This window comes from Podarcis gaigeae (genome assembly GCF_964106915.1).
Source record: "Podarcis gaigeae genome assembly, chromosome: 12".
NCBI lineage: Eukaryota > Metazoa > Chordata > Lepidosauria > Squamata > Lacertidae > Podarcis > Podarcis gaigeae.
The window spans coordinates 7,991,966-8,015,752 of NC_139688.1; the positions used below are offsets into that span (position 1 = coordinate 7,991,966).

Below are 23,787 nucleotides of genomic sequence, written 5' to 3' on the forward strand. Positions count from 1 at the left end.
TCAGCTGGTGCCTTTCTTACGTATCTTCAAAGGTAAAGGGACCCCTGACCATTAGGTCCAGTCACGGACAACTCTGGGGTTGCGGCGCTCATCTCACTTTACTGGCCGAGGGAGCCGGCCTACAGCTTCCGGGTCATGTGGCCAGCATGACTAAGCCGCTTCTGGCGAACCAGAGCAGCGCACAGAAACACCTTCCCGCTGGAATGGTACCTATTTATCTACTTGCACTTTTGACATGCTTTTGAACTGCTAGGGTGGCAGGAGCAGGGACCGTGCAACGGGAATCCCCGTTGCGGGGATTCGAACCGCCAACCTTCTGATCGGCAAGCCCTAGGCTCTGTGGTTTAACCCACAGCGCCACCCGCGTCCCTACGTTTTTGGTGCCACCAAAAAGTAAGGGTTGCCATATGTCCTCTTTTTCCAAGACGCGTCCTCTTTTTCATAGGTACGTACTGTAAAATGAGCATCATCATAGTTAAAAGCAGAAGTTGGCAAATGTGTCCTCTTTTTTGCTCTTCAAAATATGGCCTTTTTTCTTTTTTTTTGTGCATAATTTTTATTGGTTTACAAAATCAAAATATAAACAAACATAACAATTCTCTACATATTCTATAAGAAGATGACTTCCTTCAGTCTTACCACGAATCGTCCATACTACTAATAAACATTATTTCTGCGTTTCTTTGTTTGTAATGCCATAAGTCATTTCCATTTGTACATTTCCTTTTGGACATTACCCTTTACCACTTACAGAGCATCTTTGAAACCCACCAGAGTTATCTGATCATCAATTAGATTTTCCAGATATTTTGTGAAACTTTCCCAGTCTTTGACAAACCTCTGATCCTTTATGTATCTGATTTTTCCTGTCAACCTGTCCATCTCCGCATATTCTAATAATTTCGATCTCCAATCCTCCAATGACGGTATACCCTCTAATTTCCAATTTTTGGCTATTAAGACCCTTGCTGCTGTTGTTGCATATTGGAATAGCTTATGATCTTTCTTCTTGATCTCCCTTCCCACCAGACCCAGCAGGAACGCCTCCGGTCTTTTAACAAAGGTATATTTTAACATTTTCTTCATTTCATTATATATACTCTCCCAAAACCCTTTAACCTTTTGGCATTCCCACCACATATGGTAGAAAGTTCCCTCCTTTTCCCTGCACTTCCAACATTTATTGCTAGATCTGTACATTCTTGCTAGTTTTGCAGGGGTCAGATACCAGCGATAGAACATTTTCATTAGGTTCTCTTTTAATAACACACAGGCCGTGAATTTAAGGTGTTGGTTCCAGAGTTTTTCCCACTCTTCGAAATAGATATTGCGACCCAGATCTCTAGCCCAATGTATCATTACATGATGATATGATGATGCCTTTTTTCTTTATTTATCTGTGACCTTTGAGAAGTAGGCAAGATATTTTTAAATTTTCTTTTTTCTTTTTCCTCTTAGTTTTAATGTATCCGTGTGGGTTTTTGCTTGGTTGGCTGGCTGAAAATGCTTTTGTTTGCTTTGAGCTAGATAACAAGCAATTAACAAATTTAATAAATAACAAACATATAAAATACTTCCTTATTAATTTAGGGTTGCCATATTTCAGGAAGCATGTATGGCGGCCCTCATTAATTTTTTTTTTAAAAAAGGTTATACAAAACTCTGAAAAATACAGCATTATCGAACAGCATTATCAAATATGTATGAAAGGTTTTTCAAAAATTTTATTCTCTTCTTTCTTTATGCTTCCATTGCCTCCCTTTTTAAATTCAATGGCCCTAATTGCACCCAAGACTACTACTGCCCCCCCCGAATCATTCCAGCAGCCCCCAGGGGGCAGTAGATGATGCATATTCTCTACCCTATATAGCAGGGACATCCAACTCCCAAGAGACTGCGATCTACTCCCGGGGGGGGGAGGCGGACTTCAATGATCTACCCATTTTGGGGGGAGGGATGAACCCAAAGTTTTTGAGCTTTTTAAAGGGGGGCAAGCCCAAAATGTTGAGCTTTTTTGGGGGGTGCCATAGTTTTGTTGATTTGGGGGAGGACACAGTAAACCACTAACAAGGTAGTGAGCCAGCCAGTGATTTCTCCATCTCCCATGGTTCCAATCGTGCACAGAGGAAAAAGAGCCCATGATCTGTTGCTAGCAGCTGGGGATCTACCTGTCGATCGCGGTCGACCGATTGGACATCCCTGCTATATAGCATGTATCTTAATGGGAAACTCTTTGGACTCTGTCCTGTAATTCATGTACTGAATAAAAGATCTGCCCAATTGGGCAGATACAGAGTTGTTGTGACCCTCTGTATTGAAACCCCTAAAGCAGCGGTTCTCAACTTGTGGGTCCCCAGATGTTGTTGGACTACAACACCCATCATTCCTAGCTAGCAAGGTCAGAGCTCAGGGATGGTGGGAGTTGTAGTCCAACAACATCTGGGGACCCACAGGTTGAGAACCACTGCCCTAAAGGGAATTTTCTCTGACACTCCACGTCGGACAGCAAGGCAAATAACCTAGTTTTGGGTGGAACACAAAGTGCAGCAAAATGGAAGCAGCGCTGCATGCAACAAACCCAGGGTGGGACTGAAAATGATGCTCTCTTACGTCCCTGGCTGTACTCTAGTTTCTCTGCTGAACTCTCTGAGATGGGTTTTTTTGCCAAGCTGGTGCCATTCAGCTGCTTTCGGTGACAACTCCTTTCAGCCCCAGATATCTGAAGAGGAGCAGGTTGGCAAATTGTGCCCTGGAAGAAGAGCCCCAGCCATTCATGCTCAAACGTTCAGCATTCCATGACTCTGATTTAGCACCACTAAGCTTTTAATTCCCAATTCGTTATTCAACCCTGGCATGTTTGTGGAGAGAGAAAAATGACTTTCATTTTCTCCCTGACACTGACAAGTGGCTTCACATGGAAATGTTGGCTGCCGAAAACCTGCGAGCTGGTTCCAGAGGTGAGTAAATTCAGAGGAGGCGGGGAATCGTCAAACAAACTGTCTTAATTAAAATTTGCATTGCAAAGAGGCAGTGGCGCATTGTCTCAGTTCAAACTTTCTTCGGCATTCTCGGCTATCGATACTGTTGATCAGGGGTCATCTGTTGTTGTGGGGGTTTTTTGTTTATAAGTACAGTGGTACCGCTGGTTATGAACTTAATTCATTCTGGAGGTCCGTTCTTAACCTAAAATCGTTCCTAACCTGAGGCACCACTTTAGCTAATGGGGCCTCCTGCTGCCACTGTGCCGCCACTGTGCGATTTCTGTTCTCACCCTGAAGCAAAGTTCTTAACCCAAGGTACTACTTCCAGGTTAGCAGAGTCTGTAACCCGAAGTGTTCGTAACCCGAGGTGTTTGTAAGCCGAGGTATCACTGTACAGGATTTGGGCCGGGTAGCATCCTTGAATTTTAGCTGATTTACAATATCTCCAAATTAAATCTGAAACTGCCAATGGAAAATCCAAAGAGAGAGAAGAGAGAGAGAGAGAGAGAGAGAGAGAGAGAGAGAGAGAGAGAGAGAGAAGTCATAGAATTGTAGAGCAGGATGGGACCTAAAGGGTCATTCATTTCCAGCAATATGGGAATAACAGCAAAAAAGTCCCTGGCAATGGCCATCCAACCTCTGCTTAAAAACTTCCAATGAAGGAGAGTCCACACCTTATACTGGAAGAAGCAAAGATCACCAGTGTTGAAGCAATGATTCTTCAACATCAACTTCGTTGGACTGGTCATGTTGTGCAGATGCCTGGTGATCATCTTCCAAAGCAACTACTCTATTCTGAACTTAAATATGGAAAGCGCAATGCTGGTGGTCAGCAAAAGAGGTTTAAGGACTCTTTCAAGGCAAATCTTTAAAAATGTAGTATAAACACCGCCAACTGGGAAACACTGGCCTGCGAGCGCTCCAGTTGGAGAACAGCCTTTACCAAAAGTGTCATGGGCTTTGAAGACACTCGAACTCAGGATGCAAGGGAGAAACGTGCTAAGAGGAAGGCATGCTTGGCAAATCCACACCATTATCAACTCCCACCCGGAAACCAATGTCACCACTGTGGAAGGACGTGTGGATCCAGAATTGGCCTCCGCAGTCACTTACGGACTCATTGTTAAAACCGTGCTTATGGAAGACAATCTTACTCGGCTGCGAGGGATCGCCAAAGAAGAAGGTAGTCTTTTCCACTTTTGGACAGCTTTTACATTCACCTCTGCTTTTGAAATCTTTTGATAAATTCCTGCAATTAAAATTCTTGTAATGCTGAATTTCAGTTGGCTCATCAGTGGGGAGATTATGTTGTCTTCTTGCTTTTTATGAAGATTATGGTTCAATCTTTAGGTGTTTTTCTTAGGAGTTCTTCCCTGGAGTCTGTGCATGCACCCATCCACTGTGGTGCGTAGAGTGCCAGACGAGGACATGGGAGACCAAGGTTAAAGTCTCCACTTCTCCACAGAGCTCACCGGGTGACCTTGGGCTAGTCTGCCTCTCAGGCTAGCCAACCTCACCAGGCTGTTGTGGGGATTAAATGTGGCGGGGAGGGGGGAACTATGTATGCCAACTCGAGATCCATAAAGGAAAAAAATGTGGGATATAAACATGATATTTAAGATGAAACATTGTGCCATCCTATGCTGGCTAAGGCCAATGGGACATCTGGAGGGCACCATGTTGGGGAAGGGTGCCTTAAAAAACAGTAGACCCTCCCCTCCACATGTCCCTATTTTTCAGGTACAGTCCTGGATTTTCAGAAGCCATCCCGGTCCCTATTTTCATTGGCAAAACGTTGGAGGATATGGAGTTATGTGACCCTCAAGCCAAGGAAAAGTACCTATCCCACCTTTAGACATCTGAAAGCAGGGCTGTATAGGGAAGTTTTTAAATGTTTAATTATTATTTTTTATATATGTCGGAAGCTGTCCAGATTGGCTGGGGCTGGGTATAAATATTATTATTATTATTATTATTATTATTATTATTATTATTATTATTGAATATGACGTCCCTGTTTTCATCGGGGAAATGTTAGAGGGTATGAAATAGGCTTTCTTCAGCTCTTCAGATATGGCCTCATTGCAGCGGGATACATTTTCACAGGAGAAAATCAAATGCCAAACTGAAACATATTCAGTCAATATGGAAAACTAGAAGCTAGATCAAGAGATACTAAAAAAAGGAAATTCCCTTTTTATTCATATTTGTGCATAAAATGTCATCTTAATTCTCCTTCTCTGTGGGCTACTCAAAAGTGCATTTAAGCAGGTAAAAGTCCAATCCTGAGGAGGAACAAAATGGAGAAAAGATGGCTCAGAGTAGCAGACGCCATCGAATTTTAAGCCATTATATGATAATTATATAATGAAAGAGTCACCAGAGAAGAGGCATAGATAATTACCCAACTCATTACAGAACGGAAACCGACAAGTCGTCAGAGGATAAACTTTTAAAACACTTAATACTTAGGCGGTTCCTCGACGTCGCAGAGTGTGGAACTAATAAATTATCTCACTGAAGAGATTTTTAAAAATAAAATGCTGTGATTTATGGGCTAAAAATGGCCTAGCTCCTTCGAGGTGGCATGAAGGTTTGTGAAGGCTGGTGCAAGGATAACAGCAGGTTTACAGGAGACCAGGGCAGCAATAGCTCAAGGCTAGCTCAACATGGCGCCCTCCAGACACTGTTGGACTACAACTCCCAGCATCCCTTGCCATTGGCCATGGTGGCAGGGGCTATTGGGAGTTGAAGTCTAGCAACATCGGAAAGGCACCATGTTGGCTGATTCTGCCACAGAATGCTTTTTCCCATGAAGTATGGTGACCTGCAAGGACCATGCCTTCTCGAGGGCCATTCCTGAATTATTATTTTTTAATAAATAAAAAAATTCTTGGTCTTTGAAGGGATTTACATTAGGAATCACTCAATCTGGCTGCATATGGAAGAGTTTCACACTACCTCAGCGAAACGGTGTTTGTCTTTAATACAGGGGGATTAGGCAAAGCTTGAACCAGGAGGGAAGCATTTGACCATCTTCCGACCCCTTTGTTTTTTCTCTACAAAATTTACTAGTGTTCATTGTTAGCCTGTATATTGTTATATCTTGAGTGGGATCAGCGTTATTTTTCTGGGAAAAGAGGTGCCAGAACACCACAGCAATTGCGCTCACCTGAGAAGTGCCAGAACTGAGTTCTGGTGAGTTGCAGCTGGACAAAAGTTCTGGAGGGACCCCCTCTAAAACACTATAAATTAATAAATGGTAGGATTTTGATTATTTGGAGTACTGAAGGGGAGGTTGGAGGCCAGTGGAAAAATAAAGGCTAAGCTTCTTTCCTATCCATTCTGAAGGAAATCCGTGCTCACAGATCGTTAAGCTGAGGCTCCAATACTCTGGCCACCTCATGAGAAGAGAAGACTCCCTGGGAAAGACCCTGATGTTGGGAAAGATGGAGGGCAGAAGGAGAAGGGGACGACAGAGGACAAGATGGTTGGACAGTGTTCTCGAAGCTACCAGCAAGACCAAATTCAGTGGGTGGGTGGGGGAAAAGTAACTGGATCCCTTGACTCTTTGAGGATTTGGTGTCGTGAAAATGTCTGTTGTCCATTCCCCAATTCTTAACCCGGCCTGTCCTTTATGTTGCCTGACGTGTCGCACATTTTGCCCGACCAAAGGTGGCAACCCTAGTCTGACAAGATGACTTTTCCAACCCTACAAGCCTATGATCCAGTTCCCCACCAACAATTCATACCAACAGCATAATCTGCATTTACAAAAACACATTCGAAGGAGCAGATTTTATTATACTTTTCAGCCTCTTTCCTTTTCAACAGGTAAGGTGCCACCCTAATGATCACCTGCAGCAGAAAGCTCCCAATTTCACCTGTGCTAAGACTCAGTGGAGGAGCTTGCATTCCTCCGATTTCCTTGTGGCCAAACTGGGCCGATTCCAACCACTCTTCACCCACCGTTGAGCTTTAGAGCAACTCGGGAGAATGAATACAAATTTACAGAGGACCGGAGCACTTCTGACAGCTGTGATGGAGCTCAAGGCCTTAGTCATTACCAGCCTGTCTCCCTAGCTCTCTGCAGTTTAGGCATCTACATTATTTTTGTACTTTCTCTCTCTCTTGCTCTGTCTCTTTCTGCCGATTGCCAGTTTGGGGGGAAATGAGAGGGTTTTTAAAAAACCGGGTTCTCCTCCCACCTGCAGCCTCCCTCCCCTCCTCCCACTGCAAGAGCAAATGAGTAACTTCCACCGATTTGAAAGCGAGCTACTCAAATCCAGCGATGGGGAAATTAAGCTTTGCAGAGAGTACAGTAAACCCGCAGCTTCTGTTCCCCAGGAGTGCGTCTAAAGCCAAAATCATGTATAGACAGTGCTTTTCTTCTGGGGGAATGCAGGGGTACGCATACACCCTAAACATTTTGTGAATCTAACAGGAGAAGAAACTAAAAAAAATAAAAAAAGTTTATTTTCTAGCACGGTGAATCGTCCGTTCTGTTGCTACCCCCGATGGCGGCTTCCTTTCCTTTCCTGGTGTTTCCTGAGTATCAGATGGAAGAGGGTTTTAATGTGTGAAGCAGTGTGGAATGTGGATGAAAGTTTGGCCACATTGAGGGGCAATATTTCAATATGAGTAGGAAAATTACTATTTTTCATCAGAGGAATCTGGAAGATGTTAGTGCATACAACCTCATGCCAATGTGCTGTGTAATATGAGGCAATGCATGCTCTTTGTACTTTTGCCCATTTACTGTATTTATTCCCCCCCCCCCCAATTTGAACTATAAAATGGTGGTTTTCTTGAGACAAAATACGAGTACCCCTAATCATTTTTTAAGACAAAAAAAAAAGTACTGCGTATAGACAAAACACATTGGGTGCAATGGCAGATGAGAGGATTGCCAAAGTCTTTCCCCCCAGATGTCCACATCCTATTTATTTATTTAGCCAAGTATGTAAAGCTGAATGCGCACAAGTTAAATGTGTGTAAGTTGTGGGCTTACTGTACTTCAAGGTGCATTTGGGTATTTGCTCATACCTGTGTGGGTCTCGGCTGCCACTCCCCACTCCAGGGTGGTAGAGAGAAACCAGTCTTCTCAGATAGCATACAAAAAAGGAGGGAACTCTGAAAAGAGGGTGTCATGGACTGGCTGGGTACAGAGGAATGGTGGGAGGCACCAGCTGGTGGGCCCCCAAGGGAACCCCCAGGGGAAGAAGGCCCAGGGCCAGGGAACTGATGGTGGGACAATGACAAGTGGTCAGAGGGAGAGGACTGGGAGGAGGAGGTGACAGAAGTTTAAGAGAAAACAGGGTTTAGTGCGCAGGAAGGGGCTGTGGCAGAGACCAGTCCAGGATCAGAGGAAGAAGCGGAGGTTGGTGAAGAAGAAGAAGAAGAAGAGGAAGAGGAAGAAGAGTTTAGATTTGATATCCCACTTTATCACTACCCTAAGGAGTCTCAAAGTGGCTTTCCCTTCCTCCCTCATAACAAACTGTGGGGTGAGTGAGGCTGAGAGACTTCAGAGAAGAGTGACTAGCTCAAGGTCACCCAGCAGCTGCATGCAGAGGAGCGGGGACGCGAACCTGGTTCACCAGATTACGAGTCCACCACTCTTAACCACTACACCACACTGGTGAGGGAAAGGGCCAAGAGGCAGAGTCGAGGCAGGCTGCTGAAGAAGCCAGGGAGGTCTTTCCCTCCTGTTGTGACCAGCTCCCCTCCTCCCTGGTCTCACAGAACATACAGAGGAATGAAGAGGGTGGAGCAAAGAGAGACTAGATGAAGGAGTATTAGGCTGCTGGGGAAGGAACTGGGAAGTGGGAAGGTGAGGACCTTTAGTCCTCACAACTGCATCCTTGGGGCAAGACCAAAATGGGAAGAGTTGTTTTGATCACTAGGCCTGTGTTCTTTGGTTTCTTTGAATAAGAAGTTAACTTCACTGACATCAGGCTATTTATTCCCGAACGATGCATGACTCTGACTTCTGACAGAGGGGGTTTCTTTCAACTTTCTCCCCAGGTGTCAGCACTCCTGGTCTTCCTTTTGAAGTGGAACTGACTCTCTTGGACTCTTCAAAGCTGTATTATACTATTTGAGAACAGGCAATACTTTCCCCCAGAGGATTCTGGGAAGCATCGTTTGTTAAGGGTGCAGAGAGCAGCTGTGATCCACACCACATGATTCTCTGGGGAGACTGGTGACCCACAAACACACACACACAGTGGTACCTCGGGTTAAGTACTTAATTCGTTCCGGAGGTCCGTTCTTAACCTGAAACTGTTCTTAACCTGAAGCACCACTTTAGCTAATGGGGCCGCACCGCCGGAGCACGATTTCTGTTCTCATCCTGAAGCAAAGTTCTTAACCTGAAGCACTATTTCTGGGTTAGTGGAGTCTGTAACCTGAAGCATATGTAACCCGAGGTACCACTGTATGTATTTATCACACACACACACATACACACACACACACACACACACACACACACACAGAGTATATATATATTTATACCCCACCCATCTGGCTGGGTTTCCCCAGCCACTCTGCGCAGCTCCTAACAGAATATTAAAAACTCGATAAAATATCAAACATTAAAAAACTTCCCTGAACAGGGCTGCCTTCAGGTGTCTTCTAAAAGTCAGATAGTTGTTTATTTCCTTGACATCTGATGGGAGGGCGTTCCACAGGGCGGGGGCCACTACCGAGAAGGCTCCCTTTGCATTATACTGGGGTAAAGTGCAGACAAAATACATTTCTTACTACAAATGACACACATTCTTTGCAAGGATGTGTATGTTAGGCAAAATGACATAAACCATGTGTGTCTTGGGAGAAATTTGCGCAAAAATGCTGATGAATTTTCATTAGCTTTCTCCCTCCCCCCCCCCACAAAAAAACCCACAACTGATGTGGAAATAGGAAGAATGAGAAAATAGGAACTAAGAGAGATCAGCCTTGACAGATCAGCCCATCCCTAACTCTGAGCAACTTCCTTTTTTTCCGCTTTAATGAAAAAGGAGCAATTGGGAGTTGTACACACTCCAAGCTCCACCATTCAAGCCCGATTCAGGGTGCTCTATTTTTAAATACGCTGATCATGTCAGCTGCTGCAAACAGATGTTCCTGGCTTCTGTAGAAACACGGGGTTGAAGAGGACGCACACCCAGTTATCAGCACACTTGTCTTATCTCATTTTGGATTCACAAGGTGCACCCTGAAAAAGAGACATTTGCAGGACAACAGCGGGTGGCAGGGAAGTGACTTCCTGACATCTACTGTAGAGAGCACCGAGGAATGACTGCTCCCCACATTAAATGGGGGATGCCCTTTCCGTGCTCGCACGCAGCCCCTTGAACCCTATACAGCACCATTAGCACAGGCTTGGCTTCACCTTCCCCAGGTGGGATACCTGGAGGTCTCTGCCTACCTCAGCCGGAAAGGAATTCTCCTGCATTGGCAGGTTTTGCCTTTCCTGTAGCAAAATGTCACAACTTTGGTGGAATCAGGCCTTGGGCGGAATCCTTTAGTCTATCTTCCCTAAATGGGGGAGGGTGTGCAGCAGTGACCCATGCCCCTCCTCTTTGCGGTGGCGATGCCAGGGTTCCCATTAAAAGGGTTGTTTAAGGGGAGGCTCTGGCCATCGTCATTGCTCTCCCCTGCGACGGCGGCATAATGGGGGAGGGCTCTCTCTGCTTGAACATATGTTCTCCAGAGCCAGCCAATCCCCCCCCCCCACTGGATAACCCTGATGTTTCCCCAGATTCCCGGTGGGGGACTGGGAGGGAGAACGCCCAATGCCTGAGCCAAGGTCTACCCACATCTGAAACATAATAAAGTTGTGGCCAATTTAATCCCATAGCACATTGTCTTGAGTCGTTATTCCACATGGGGGCTGACCAGGGTTTGGGGGACTCTGTCTGTCCATGCAAATGACCAGGACTGCTAAGTTGGTGTGCAAAGCATGAGAGCATCTGCTTGGCATACAGAAGGTCTCGGGTTCAAAACCCCAGCATTTCAAGGTAGGGCTGGGAAAGACTCCTGTCTGAAACCTCGAAGAGCCGCTGCCAAACTGTGTTGACAGCTCTGGGCTGGATGGATCAAAGATTGGGCTTGGTATAAGGCCGTTTCTTACAGTCCTATGAGCTAAAAAGAGATGGAAGATTTGCTCTAAAGGAGGGAACGGGAACCCGGTTTTCCTCCCATATCTTTTTGTTCTAATAGCCAACGTCAGCTGCAAGCGAATTTGACCTTGTCCACCTTGATAGGGATTTGGAGAACTGAAACATACACTCCAACATTTCTCCAGTGAAAATAGGGATGTCCTATTCAGCAACAACAATCCAAAGGCATAGAAGACATTTGAAGGCAGCCCTGTTTAGGGAAGTTTTAATGTTTGATGTTTTATCGTGTTTTAAATATTCTGTTGGGAGCCACCCAGAGTGAAAAGAGGGGGAAAGAGATGGGTGGGGTATAAATAATAAATTATTATTATACTATTATAATAACAATAATATCATCCCACCCAGCCACTCTGGGCAGCTTCCAACATATATAAAAACATATTAAATATTTTTTAAAAAAATTCCCTATACAGGCCTGCCTTCAGATGTCTTCTGAAGGTTGTATACTTACTTATCTCCTTGACGTAGGGGTCACAAAACTCCTTCCCCTCCAACATTTATCCGATGAAAACGTTGTTTAGCCTTTTAGTCATGTCCATTTAGTCTTCGTGACCCCAGGCACTCCTGTCTTCCACTGCCTCCCACAGTTTGGTTAAACACATTTTAGTAGCTTCGAGAACACTGTCCAACCATCTTGTCCTCTGTCGTCTCCTTCTCCTTGTGCCCTCCATCTTTCCCAACATCAGGGTCTTTTCCAGGGAGTCTTCGCTTCTCATGAGGTGGTCAAAGTATTGGAGCCTCAGCTTCAGGATCTGTCCTTCCAGTGAGCACTCAGGGCTGATTTCCTTAAGAATGGATAGGTGTGATCTTCTTGCAGTCCATGGGACTCTCAAGAGTCTCCTCCAGCACCATAATCCAAAAGCATCCATTCTTTGGCGATCAGCCTTCTTTATGGTCCAGCTCTCTTCCATACATCACTACTGGGAAAACCATAGCTGAGTAGAGTCCTCTTAGGTGTTGTGGAGGTGAGTGGGGAGAGGGAACATGCAGGATGCGTGTTTCAAGCATTGGAATACACATCCTGTATGTTCTGCTTATACCTCTTTTCATTATTGTTAGCATGTGGTGGGCAATGGGGGTTTGGAGAGAAGGCTTGTATACTGAGTGCCAGTCACAGGGAATTGCAAGTAGGGAGAGCGCTGTTGAGCTCAGGACCTGCTTACAGACTTCTTTATGGTCCAGCTCTCATTACCATACATCACTACTGGGGAAACCATAGCTTTAACTATATAGACCTTTGTTGGCAAGGTGATGTCTCTGCTTTTTAAGATGCTGTCTAGGTTTGTCATTGCTTTTCTCCCAAGAAGCAGGCCAATGAAAATAGGGACGTCCTAAGGAAAAGCTGGGCATTAGGGAATCAAATCAGAAAACAGGATGTCTTCTGTTAATCCAGGACTGTCCCTGGAACACAGAGACACTTGGAGGGTTTTTCTGTAATATTGGAGAGGATATCTGAAAATCAGTCATTTCATTTTACAGTGGAAGAGCCATAGCCCCTTAGAATAGAATCCACCAAACCAGTGGAAGGTTCAATCCCTGGCATTTCCATGTCTGAAACCCCAGAAAAGCGCTGCCAGTCAGTGTAGGCATCATTGAGCCAGATGGACCAATGAACTGACCTAGTAGTAGGCAGTGGTACCTTGGTTCTCAAACTTAAACCGTTCCGGAAGTCCGTTCCAAAACCAAAGCGTTCCAAAACCAAGGCACGCTTTCCCATTGAAAGTAATGCAAAATGGATTAATCCGTTCCAGACTTTTAAAAACAACCCCTTAAACAGCAATTTAACACGAATTTTACTATCTAATGAGACCATTGATCCATAAAATGAAAGCAATAATCAAAGGACTGTACTATGAAATAAATAAAATTCTTACCTGCACTGGTGATAGTCATTGTTTTGGGGGGGCTTTTATTCATTTTCGCAGTCACACAATCAATCAGTAGCTGAACTGGGTTCCACACAGTCACAAAAACAAATTAACTGAAAAAGCCTCAAAAACAAAAATGCAAAATAAATAGCAAAAACAAAAGCGCCAAACTTAATCCGTTCCAGAAGTCTGACTTCCAAAATGTTCGAAAACCAAAGTATGGCTTCTGATTGGTGCAGGTGCTCCGGAAACAATAGCCGACAGCCGCATCGAATGTTCAGCTTCCGAAAAACATTCGAAAACTGAAACACTTCATTCTGAGTTTTTGGCAATTGAGAACCAAGGCGTTTGAGAACCAAGGTACCACTGTATTCAACTCTGTTCTTCTCACTCCGTACATATCATTCACTATTATTTATTGCAATTGCATCCCACATTTTTCTCCAAGGGGCTGATGGTCCCCCCCCTCCTTAGCTAATCGCCACAACAACCCCCTGAGATGGGTCAGGCTGAGAGGCAGCGACTGGCCCAAGGTCACCCAATGACCTTGGATTTCAAACCAATGTGCCATGAATTGCTACTGAGGTTTTCTGTATTATTATTATCTTCCTCAGTGGGTCGTAGAAACTGTTCTGAATAATGCTTTTAATAGGGTAGGGGGCACTGGGTAGCAGCCCCCAATGTTTGGGAACCACAGCACTAATCCCCACTGACACTCAGAGAAGAAATAGGCTTATTCTACTAAAAGCTTTGGAGAGTCGCCGTATCTTTCATTTCCCCTGCCTTTGTGTTTCTGTTAGAAATGAGATCTTTGCATCTCATGGCTCCTGTTCTCAGACCCTCTACACTGGGAACTGTCTCATCGAGATCGAGAGGAGCTCTCCAAGACAGGCAGCAAACAAATCAGGCTCTGCGATTCCCCTTTACTCTGAAGCAACCCCACTTAAACCTGCGCAGAAAGGGTTCACGGACTCAGAGATGTCTGGCAGATGCTCTCTGTACGGTGACAGAGGAGGCAGGCAGACAAGCTGTGAAGGGTGTATCAAAATTCAAAAGAGGCCTCCAATAAATTGAAAGAATTTTGGAAGGGCTAGGGGTTTTTTAATCCAAGGATAACTAGCTGAGAGACAGACAGAGATAGACATTAAGCAGTTACTCTGAGGGTCATCAAAGGCTGCCTGATTGGACTCTGTCATCTGTCTTGAAAACACTTCACTGGGTGGCAGTGAGCTATCTAGTCCTATTCAGAATCTTACTATTAGCATATAATGCCTAAAATTGGTGGAGGTTTCCAGTCCTTAAAAGAACACCTTCATCAATATCAACTATCTGAGACTTTACGATTAGCAGGTCAGGCTTCCTGATGGTGCTATTACTAGGGGCTGACTTGATTGATTGATTGATTGATTGATTGATTGCCTTTTCCCTGGACTGGGACTGAAGGTGGCCTACACAAATTAAGACAAGACCAAAAAAATGCAAAAAGCTTAAAGCAAACAGAAGATTTTTTTTAAAAAAAAATACAGTGGTACCTCAGGTTACAAACACCTCAGATTACAAACACTTCGGGTTTCAGGTTCTGCTAACCCGGAAGTAGTACCTCAGGTTAAGAACTTTACCTCAGGGTGAGAACAGAAATTGCGCGCCAGCAGCAGCGGGAGGCCCCATTAGGTAAAATGGTACCTCAGGTTAAGAATGGTCTCAGATTAAGAACGGAGAAGAAAAAAGAAAGAATAAGAACGGACCTCTGGAACGAATTAAGTTTTTAACCAGAGGTCCCACTGTAATAATTAAAATGTAATAGAGTTTAAGAAAAATTTAAAAATACAGATAATAAAAACAATAAAATAGCACAGCACTATAAAAAGCCCTTTCCTTAAACAAACAAACAAACAAAATCAGTCCCAAAAGTCCTGTCAGAATAAAACAGTCTTCACCTGCCGCTGGAAGAACACAAGAAGGAAGCCAGTCTAGCTTCTCTGGGGAGAGAGTTCTATGGTGTGGGAACAGCCACAAATCAGGGTCCTTTCTCTGATCCCCACCAAGCATGTCTGTGAGGGTGGCAGGATTGAAAGAAGGCCCCCCTCACTGAAGATCCCAGATCCCAGGCAAATTCATATAGGAGGGTCTTCTTGACAGGGTCTTCTTGGTGGTGTTTCCCCTTTTGTGGAATGCCCTCCCCAGAGAGGTGCATTTGTCCCCTTCGTTCAGGAGGAAGGTAAAAGCATCCCTGTATACCCAGGCATTTGGCTCTAGCGCCACCTACTGCTGGTCTCCCCGCCTTCTACCCTACCAGTCCCAAGGGACACCACTCAGTTCAGCGCTGAATATTCTAAGTGAGAGATCCTTTAGGAAGGGGCCATCAGTCACGCTAACACCCTGCTCTCTAGTAACAATGGGGTTGGAGTCACATGAAAGACTTGTGATACAATCCCCATCGACGGAACAACCAAAATAAGGCAGGCTGAGGTCTCCAGCTGACCCACAAAGGTGGTCAAGTTGGTTTTGTGGCAGGAGTGAACCGTTGCTTATTATCTCTCTTTATATAAAAAAGTAAAGGAGCCCTGGGTGGTTAAGTCCAGTCAAAGGTGACTATGGGGTTGCAGCACTCATCTCACTTTCAGGCAAAGGGAGCTGGCGTTTGTCCAGAGACAACTTTCCGGGTCATGTGGCCAGAATCTTGTGAGGCTTTTCAGGGCTGCAGCAGAGAGGATGGAATGGGGAACTTTCCTTCTGTGAACTTTGGGGAGATCCACAGCACACAACTGAAGCTCATTCAGCACCACACGTGTAAATTGTGAAAAGTCTTGGGAACTGTAGTTCGCTATGGTTGCTAGGAGTTGTAGCTCTGTGAGGGCGAAGCCACAGTCCCCAGAATTCTTTGGGGGAACAAATGTGATAATATGGTATGGATCTGCCCTTACTTGAGTTAAGCCATGCTGGGGTCCATAATGCTTAGGATATAATACCCAGATAATTTAAATCAGGCTGGGGAACCTTAGACTGGGGGCTGGCTGTGGCCCTCTAGGTCTTTCTATGTGGCCCCTGAGACTGCCCAGTTCACACACCTCACCCTACTGGAACATGACCTTGATCAGTGATGATGCTTCTTGTTTTGAGGAGTATTGAAATTAAAGGGCACGGCCGACTTAGGTTCCTCCATTTCAATAGGTCTACTCTGAGTACAATTTAATCGGTGCTTGCTTATCCTCGATAACCCCCTTTTTATATTATAAATAAATAAATTTATTGCATTTCAATTTGCTACTTTGCACAATATGTTTTTGCCGACCTTGAATTTACAGAATGGCATAAATGTTTACGGCGATTATCTGAACCTGGTGCATAGACCTCGCATTTGCTTTGTGGGTGAGCATTCAGCAGGTTTAATAATATTATTGTTAGTTCCATTTTATAAAAAAAAAATGTTCTGGCTGGATGTTGCCCACTTAAACCAGTGTGTGGTTAAGACAAATGCAAATCTGTTCTGCAAAAAAACCACAATTGGGGTATTTGCTTTTTTAGAGCGCTTGCTCTTCAGTCAAAAAAGCAGTTTTGCATCCCAGCAATTAAAACAAGACAGCCTTTCAATCGAAAAGTCATGGCACAAAAGGAAAAAAGATTCAGGGAGGGAAGAGGTTGGGGAAAGCAAAACCCAGCATCAATCTTGAAAGTTATAGTAGTAGCTCTTATATTGGCAAAATGCGTTACGGCTAAAGGAGCGATGTCTGGACTTGGCAAATGAAGGCATTTTCAGATAATAGGATGACTTGGGTTTGCTGAAAACTGGGAGAAACACTCTCTCTCTCTCTCTCTCTCTCTCTCTCACACACACACACACACACACACACACACACACCATTCAGGTGGATGGGTGGAAGTTTTGTACTTAATGATACGAAATATCTGATCCGATAAGGACTGGAATGGGACCATCACATTTCATTTCTTGGTTTTGCCTCTCTGATATGTTTTATGCTTTATTTCATTAAAATAGCAACCCTGCGCCTTGTGGCTTTTCTCATTTTATCCTATCCTTGCTGTGTGAAAACCAGATATCTGTGTTTGAACACAAAAGCACCCTGGAACAGGGCGTCCTGTTCCCCAATTGGTCACCTTGGCTTCTAAAAGCCCCTTTTGCAAATGTCCATAGGTTTGGCATGTGCGTTTGTGTCTGTGGGGAACGGTGCCAGAACGATGGATGAAAACCGTGTGTTGTGTTCCAGACACACAGACAACACAGCTCCAATCAAACACACCACAAGGGAGCCTGCCCTCCAGGGGAACCACTGAAACCTATGATCCAGCCATGCCCTATAGCGGTCGCATTGTGGACAGAAGCCGTTGCCCGTGTTAACTTAGTCCTGGGAATAGCCCTTAAATTATTGGATGTTCGGTTATATTCCCACGCCATGGGCCTTGGCACAGGGGCAATGTCTGCATGGTAGCCAAAAGGCTGTTGTTGCTACTCTGGAAGGAACGAAAGCACATGCACGTGCAGGATCACTTAGCGATCAGGAGACTTATCTATTTTTGCAGCATTTGGAAAAAGCTACTTTTAGCAGGTATCACAAAGAGAATAAACACTTGGGTATTTCAGAATTGTTTGCATGAACTACATGCCCAGCAAGCTCTACCGGAGCCTATCTCCCCTCCATCCTTTAACCCCTTGCTCTGTTTTTACCTGACGGCCAAAGTGAGCAGGGATGTTTACATGGCAAAAGGTACCCTGATTTTGCCAATAAGCCCAAATGAAATTAGCAAATGCAAGCAACTCACACGCGATGCTTGTTCTACGAAAGGACAAACTGGTGATACAAATTCTAACATTCCATCCGTGGGTCTCACCTTCTGACCCAGAATCCCATTTCTCCCTTAACCCTTGCTGCGGTTAATTGATGAGGAGGGAAATGCACTCTTAGCATGCTCAGAAGCTATTCCACATGCTGCAGGGTTTAACAATGACCATGGGGGGGGGGGGGATAGCTTCAGAAGAACAGTCATAGTTGGGACTGAATCCTGGATTTACCGGTACATATTTAGAAAGTGGAAAGTAGAATGATGCAGAGAATCAAAACCTGAGAAATCTGGTGGAGGAAAACAAGTCGCATATTCCACAGAATAATCCCCTTTACTATAAGACAGTTACAGGGAACCCTTATTTCAGATATTTATTCTGAACGTATACTACTCCTCTAAATTTACAATGTTGATGATTTTCATACCCGAGACCCACCTATGACCCCCAAACTACAAAACGGGCAGGAGCACTTTTAATATTTTGTTTATTTAATTTGAAGTATGCACATGCCATATTTCCATATAAATATTCCCAGGGTGTCTTACATAGGAAGAATAAAACACAACCACAAAAGTGTTATGTTTGAGTTCCTCTGTCTGACAGTGAATACCCCCTTCTTCACCTTTCATAAATTCTTTTTATCCTAATAAACATAAACAGAGGGAAACAGCCATCACAACCCATGAGTGGTCCTCAGTAGAGTGGGGCATGATCCAGTTACTGGGTGCAGCCGGCTGGTTGAAAGTCAATGCTCTGAAGCTGCCCTGGTTTTCCCCTCAAAAAAAAAATATATATATACAACCTAAGACACAACACACCTCACAAACTGCTTAGCTAACATATTCCACAAATACCTAAAGCAATTGGGGAATATCTATATCCGAGTGGGGATGCTGACCATCTCAGGTAAATTCTGGGAATGTCAAAAACTCATAAATATGCATCTGGATCTCGCTCAGTTATATGTGACTGCAAATAACCAGAAGACATGCAATTCCCACTACGAGTGACAGGCTAGCATATAAATGCTAGGAAGATGTTGATTATCCCCTAGATAGTGCAAGTGGGTCGTATATTGTATACATATGGATTCCAGATAGAGGTATCACAGAGCCACTTTTAAAGAACAATTCCCCTGCAAAGGATTGTGGGGCTGTTATTTACCACCCTACGCACAGTTCAGCACCCTTAAAAATCACATATCCCAAGATGGAGCAAATGTATTTTAAATGTATGTATGCAGGGATGGAACAAATGTATTTTAAATGTATGCTGTACACACTGCCCAGCGACACCAGTTGTATTCCATGAGTTTTGGGTCCTTCTTCCTGCATATCCTATCCATACATGTGCACACAATGGACATATATACCTGATCGTAAACTCTAGTCCACAACCACGTTGGCCACCGCTGACCTGTTTGCCTTTCTGTCTCATTCAGATGTTTGGACATGAATATGAACACCGATCAAACTTGAGGCATTCGCCTTGACAAATGCATGTAAAACTTAAAACCCGCAAATTGTGCTTACTTCTACAACACACCCGCCAACGAGAAAGTCCAGTTGTAGCAATGGTTCCTCAGGACTAAGTCCCATCGGTCCCAATAGGACTTACTTCCAAGTAAGGATGCTTAGCCTTGTGGCCAAGAAGGATGACACAAATATGCTTCGCTTCAGTTTAACAGCCTTGTGCCCATTTTCATAGCCACCGTCAGATCAATCAAAGGACCAGAACATGGAAATCTGCCTTGTATTGAAAGCAGGGAAACATTTTTTTGCCCTATCTGGAGATGCCAGAAATTTAACCTGGGACCTTCTGAGCTCATATACTGATATCAGAACCGAGGAACAACTTTGATGGAGTGACTCCAGATTGCTTCACAGGAATGATAACATATTTTCAAAGCACACCTAATATTCTTCTCTCCCACTGTTTCTCATCACAAATATTCAGCAAGTATTGTTTAAATGAGCAGCGATATTTGTGTAACGTCGGGGACCAAATGGTAATCTTAGAAGCACATGTAGACTCTCTCCAAAGAGTAATATACGACTGGCACATCCACGATTGTCTAGCCAGTTGAGATGGCTTGTAAGGAGAATCTAGACCCACCAGGCATTTTTTTTTTCATACGCGATGAGCGCAGCCCCACTGAGGTCAACGAGTGGGGTTTACTCCAAGTAAGTGTGCATAAAACAGCAGTCTAAAATCAGCTGGTGCTTCAGTGAGATTGAAAGCAAGTGCAAAACACCGATTGCCCGACAATCTCAGCACCGGAGAAAGGGTCTAACGCGCGTGCAGCTATCTCACGTTAAGAATGTTTATTGAGTCCATCGGGATTCAAATGCCCAACCTGAACGTGGAAGCAAGCTGTTTTTGAGCTCAGCGGTTGCTAACCTGTGCTGCATTTTAGACTGGGGTTGCACAGATTATGTGGATCAGGGTTTCCATTGGCTTCACATCCCCAAAACCCTGGAGAGCAGCTGCCAAGGCAGTGCAGGTGATACTGAAACGCATGGACCATTAGTCTGACTCAGTAGAACACAGCTTGCTCCAGCACCCATATATGTGTGTGTGTGAATATGAATATAAATACTCACCCACACACACACAAACAAACAAACAAACAAACAAGTTATGTATATTTGACTATGTCCCTTCTTGGAAGATGGAAAGGTGCTCACAATATTATTACACAAACAATGACTACTGATCTGAAGAGCTAAATATTCCATTCAGTATCAGAGGCAGCGTGACATGGTGAATGCCCTTTGCTTTGGAGGAAAAGCAAAAAAGAGGGCTTCTTGCACTTATTTAAAAAATCATTAATTTTATTTGTATGCCACTTTTGCACACACACACACACACACACACACACACATGAGCAAACAAATCACACTCCAAGTGGCTTACAGAAAAGAAACAGGGATGCACTTCAAACGAGCACTACTATAACCATTTCATTATAACATAGGGAAACAATAGCAAATAGAATAGCATACCCCCCCCAAAAAAAAACACATTCCAATACTATAAATATAACAACAAGCAGCAACTAATAGCAAAATTAACAAGGGAGCTTCATAGTTTCACCTTAGTCCTAGAAACACTCACAGTTCTTCAGACCTGGTTTGTTTTCCGGATAAGTCTGGCTGGCCAGTGTGAGAATTGGGATTGTAAACTAGCTGGGCCTGAACCAGCAAGCCACTCCTTATACGGTGTACCTGGGGAAACCAGGGTTCAAATCCTGGCTCAGCCATGTAATGCACTGGGTGACCTTGGGCCAGTCACAGTCTTTTGGCCTAACCTACCTCACAGGGTTGGTGTGACTGGGGGGGGGGGGAAATGGGAAGAGACCTGCATGCACCTCCTTGAGCTCCTTAAAGGAAAGGAAATGTAATAAGGAAATAACCACACTTTTCAACGAGCTCACATTAAATCCCAGCATAAAAATAAAGCAAAACTTGTGTTTCCTACTGTTGGACTTAGGTGAGAGTTTTTGTGAGCTCCCATACCTAATTATATAGAGAGAGGCTTCCCAAAGCCATAGTCTGAGCATTTACTGGGGGATAATAATTTTGTTCTGTGTTCCTTACCATGCATGCTGTGGTCCTGCACACAGAGTTCCAGTTCAAGATGACAAAGAAAGAGATAAATATTAGAATCGTTCTACTAAGGAGAGCATTAGTCGCAAGTGGAGTTTCAGACCTAAGCACCACACATCCACCTTCTTAAGCAAAGAACTAGGACATCTTTGCAAAAGGGTTCCCTTACTCCCTTACTTATTTAAACTGCAGCTGCACAATATGGTTAGTTGCATTTATTCATTGCTTTTCCCCCAAGGAAAAATGCCTGGAAGCGCCTTACAAATCCACAAAAGGCCAAACCAGCCTTGACCATCATTTTCACACCAAAAGCGCTGGAAACATCGGAACCAGCTGCCCAAACAGCGATGTGGGGAAGCGCATGAAACACGCACACACGGATCCATTTCGGAGGAAGTTTTAACCCTTTCCTCCTCAGAGGGATTCCTTCTCCTCCTCCTCCAAATTATTTTTAGAAAATAAACCTACTCGCCTCAAGGAGAATCGCTGCGTTTAATTCCCAGCCCCCAGTAAATCTCGCTGGATCCACAACAAGCCCTTTCAGCAACGTCCATTTGTTTTCAAAAGCAATGGAATTACTTAATCGGAAGAGGTTTGAATGCAATCTTCATCTCATGCCGAAGTCAATGTCATAACTCCCATTTCCTTTGACTGGCTGTGCCTTCCCCGCAGCCCCTTCTAAACACCCAACCCTGGGGCGGTCTAAAATCCCTAGAAACCAACGGCTTAACCGGTTTGTGAATCGGGTTATTTGTTACCTATCAGTCTGGGGTGTTTGTTTTGTTTTATTTGCAAATTACCAGCCATGTTGCATCGAAAGGAGACGTGAGCTACATACCAACACGCTGTCCTGGGAGCCTGGCTCGGCTTGATCTCCTCCCCTCCCCCCCCCCACTAAAATCCATATATTTAGACACACTCCACTTTCATCACCCCAGTTATTATTTTTTTAAAAAGCCAAGCACATATCACCTCTCCATCCCGGCATGGTTCTTGCGGAGGTCGCCAAAGAGCGCGCCCGCGCGTTTGCGCATCTCCGTCTGCCCGTTGCATTCGTCCTCCAGCTGTGTGTTTGTGTCTCGTTGTGTGTGATCCCTATGCAAGAATTTAATTCCCAGGCTGAAGTGGAAGCCCGAGCACGCCGCCGTCCTGCAGTATCGCCGCCCGCGCCGGCTCGTCGCTCGCTCGTCTCCCTCCCCCGTTTTAATTCTTGCAAACCTTTCCAGATTTTTTTCCCCCTTCAAAGCATCGACTTTGCAAGAAAAGCGATTTGTGCAAGCAACTCTCTCTCATCTTCCCTGATTCCTTAGCCTCCAAAACACACACACATACACACGCTCCAATCTCCTGTAGCCCAACGGGAATGGGGTGAATTATCTATGGATGGGGTGACCCGTAGCTTCGAGGGCGCAGGGTTGTCTTACCATTGCAGTCCCGAGGTGGAGATCCCACGATCGGCAGCTGGACGCCCTTGGATCTCCAGCCGAAGAAGGCGAACTGCAGTCTTGTCTGGAGCAGTCCTCGGCGGCTGGGGCTCCTTTAGCGAAACGAGAGAGATTTCAAAGGGGTCTTTCTTCCCCACGGCTTGGCGAACAGCTGCTGCAATGGCATCAGTGCATTGCAGTGCAAAAAACAAAACAAAACAAAACAAAAAACCGTCCAGACAAGCAGAGAAAGAGATGTGTGTGTGTGCTCGCTATTATTATTTTTTAAATAAATAAATCAGAAATCAACTTGGCTACCAAGGAATTAACATTCACTCCCAGTCCTCAGCGCTGCCTAGCGCCTTGAAACGAGGGACCAGGAGTTGCCACGCCGTTGGGACGTGCCCGCGAAGGCATTTGCCTCGAGAAAAAAAAAAATATTTATACTGAGGGTGGTGCGCTTTGTGGGTTTTTAAAACTTATTTCCTTTGAAAAGGAGTGGTTTTTTGAAAATTATATCATTTGCTTGCTTCGCGCTATTTATTTATTATTATTTTTAAAGAGAGGGTTTGATCCCGATCAAGCAAGATGCGAAGCCGAATCCGGATCTAACAAGACATCGCTTGGAAGGTCTCTGTGCGCAAACCTGCCCAAGCAGGACTGCCCGGCTCTCGCGCGTCCTGCAGAAAAATTGCCAAGCTTTTCCTCGCCCTGCAAAGAGAGGGGAGGGGGAGAGAAGGGGGGCAGGCGATGGGAAGAGGCCTGAGCCAATGGCTTGAGAGGGGTAGAGAGGGGAAAGCCAATGGGCTGGAGGGAGAGGCGTGGCCTATTCAAACCAGCTGTTTAAGTCAAACTCTTGATATCCAAAACTGCGTCCAGATTCTTTCTCTCTGAGTTAAAGGCTGCGCGGAGCTGGAAA

At 44.7% G+C, this 23,787-nt stretch overlaps 1 protein-coding gene across 9 annotated transcripts in view; it reads right to left on the bottom strand.

The window, feature by feature from the left end:
- The window catches only part of ADCYAP1R1 (ADCYAP receptor type I), a 138,667-nt gene extending 115,119 nt beyond the window's left edge, over positions 1–23,548 (bottom strand). For 3 of the 9 annotated variants that reach the window (XM_083704202.1, XM_083704204.1, XM_083704199.1), the window contains exon 1: positions 22,869–23,548. The gene's annotated coding sequence lies outside the window, so the exon portion shown is untranslated. Of the gene's footprint in view, positions 1–22,416; positions 22,643–22,868 lie in introns of those variants that run through there. The other 6 variants (XM_083704205.1, XM_083704203.1, XM_083704201.1 and 3 more) reach the window with 4 other exon arrangements.
- Between the last annotated feature and the right edge of the window lie 239 nt (positions 23,549–23,787).